Source organism: Schistocerca piceifrons, chromosome X, assembly GCF_021461385.2.
Source record: "Schistocerca piceifrons isolate TAMUIC-IGC-003096 chromosome X, iqSchPice1.1, whole genome shotgun sequence".
Lineage (NCBI taxonomy): Eukaryota > Metazoa > Arthropoda > Insecta > Orthoptera > Acrididae > Schistocerca > Schistocerca piceifrons.
Window position 1 is genome coordinate 31,508,703 of NC_060149.1, and position 2,374 is coordinate 31,511,076.

Below are 2,374 nucleotides of genomic sequence, written 5' to 3' on the forward strand. Positions count from 1 at the left end.
TTTTTTTTTTCTTTCCGCTTGAGACTTCTCGCTGGCTGAAAGATTCGCGATAAATGCAAAATAAGTAAGGGTCCAACATCGCAGAGTGCTCTCTGTAAAACCAAATTGGGATTCTGGTCTGCATAAAAGCGATCCCTATGCTACTCGAGTTGCAATCACGAGGGAGGGCCTTATCACCGGTTTTTGTCATATCTAAAAAACAGGACACACAAAACTGTTCTCTTCCGTTCACTTTTCTTAACATACCACGAGAGACACGTAGGACAGGTCACGTGAGCAACACTGCCACTTTACTACATAGACGAAATGATTCGTACCAAAGTTACTGCGCAAGAAGATATAAAAAATGTGTTAAGAACAGTCTGTATGTACTTCCAAGGATAGAATGAAACTATGTTGTGTTTTCAGCCCAAAGTAGCAATTATCCTACACAAAAACTACTGTCGCTTATCTTCTGTGTGAGCTGTATTTCTCTGGCTTTTCCCGTTATGTTAATTTGAAGGTATGCGTGTGGAAGGAAGTTATGTGCTCCTTGACTCTTATTGCAGCGGAACGTCTTTGAATTTTAGCTATAAACCTCTCCTTGATGCACAGCGAGTGTCTGCTACTGGAATTTGATGAGCGTCCCCGTGCTGCTGTCGCGCGTAGCAAACAGGAAACTTGTTGTCCTTCTTTCATTCATCATCTGCTGTGCTATTACGTTTTCCTGATGCTCCCAAACTGTGAACGTCACTCAAGAATAAGCAACGGGTGTATATTAAATTACCTTTTTAAAATATAATCCTTCACGTTTCCACTGTGAATCACTACGTACCGCCTGTAACTCCTACGATTAATGTACATAAATGATTCCACTTCATATCACCCCGAAAGTATAATCCTAGATTTTTGGGACTGTATGTGATTAGTCTTATCACCTATTTACAAGCAATACATTACGGTGGATTATGTTCAGGCATAACTGTCAGTACCCCAGCTATGCGCTGATTCCGCACATATCTTCCTGCATTTCATTGCCGTTTTCTACTGTAACTACTACCCTTATACAGGGTGGTCAGAAACACACTGAAAAACTTGTGAGGATAGGCCGCGCTGACAAATATCTGTTAAGAAAGAAGTTCGATACATTGCACCATTCATAAGATAATGAGCATTGAACTTAGTCAATCATGTCGTTACGTGGGAAAATTCAACCCGTCCACTAGAGACAGTGTCGCCAAATGTGTGCTTCGTTTGGTTTCCTAAAATCCAAGAAGAGAGTGATACAAAAATTGTACGTGGGACGGTAGTAAAAGTCGGACTTGAGCCAAAGGATGAGCAGCCTCGTACGCTGTCATCTACGCCAGGCCTGTTCACCGAAGTGCTCGTACGAGCTGGCACTCGCTCCATCCTCTGCGGTGAGCAATCGGTCAGCTGGAAAGGGATGGGGAGGCTTCTCGATGGCTAATTTGTGCCATTCGTGGCAAGTTTATTTCCTAAAACCGTAAAATTAATGATAAATGACAATCAAATAAAACTTTCATTTCTTTTTATTGACTAGGCAAAGAACATGGGGCAACTAAGTAAGAAACATGATATTCGTTACGACTGATGCAGCTTTATAATGACTGTAGTTTTCGGACGAAGTTTAAATGGATATCAACATGTAGTACATCACTATTTTATTCACATGCTACATGCAGAAACAATGCATATCAATTTAAAAAATCTCCTCCTGAACAGGACATGAAGGCGTAAAGGTACAGACCGGCCGCCGTGTCATCCTCAGACCACAGGCGTCACTGAATGCGGATATGGAGGGGCATGTGGTAAGCACACCGCTCTCCCGGCCGTATGTCAGTTTCCGAGACCGGAGTCGCTACTTCTCAATCAAGTAGCTCCTCAGTTTGCCTCACAAGAGCTGACTGCACCCCGCTTGCCAACAGCGCTCGGCAGACCGGATGGTCACCCATCCAAGTGCTAGCCCAGCCCGACAGCGCTTAACTTCCGTGATCTGGCGGGAACCGGTGTTACCACTGTGGCAAGGCCGTTGGCCTGCATATCAATGAATATTACATATTTTGCTTTTCAGTGACGCATTAATGTCTGGTACAACTTTCTGAGCACTGCTAATACGTAAATAAGGTTTTAAACCGAAATCTGTTAATGAACCTCAGGAAGTACATTTCGTTCTCTTCATTGTGGAAGAATATTTCTCTCAGAAATTTGTAGGTCCAGACATCGACATAATCATAGCTGCAAACTTGTGAAGTTGAGGAAATTTGTTTTGAAGAAAGCTTTATACGAGTCTACAACATTTATTTTGCAATGAGACTTCTCACACAGATGCCTGTCACACTGCAGGACCGTAAGTTCTCTGTTGTAAGTAGCCTCT

General features: G+C 42.8%; 1 pseudogene; it reads right to left on the minus strand.

Annotated features, from left to right (window-relative positions):
* Positions 1-1,916: 1,916 nt before the first annotated feature.
* On the minus strand, positions 1,917-2,034 carry LOC124723700 (annotated as a pseudogene).
* Positions 2,035-2,374: the final 340 nt, after the last annotated feature.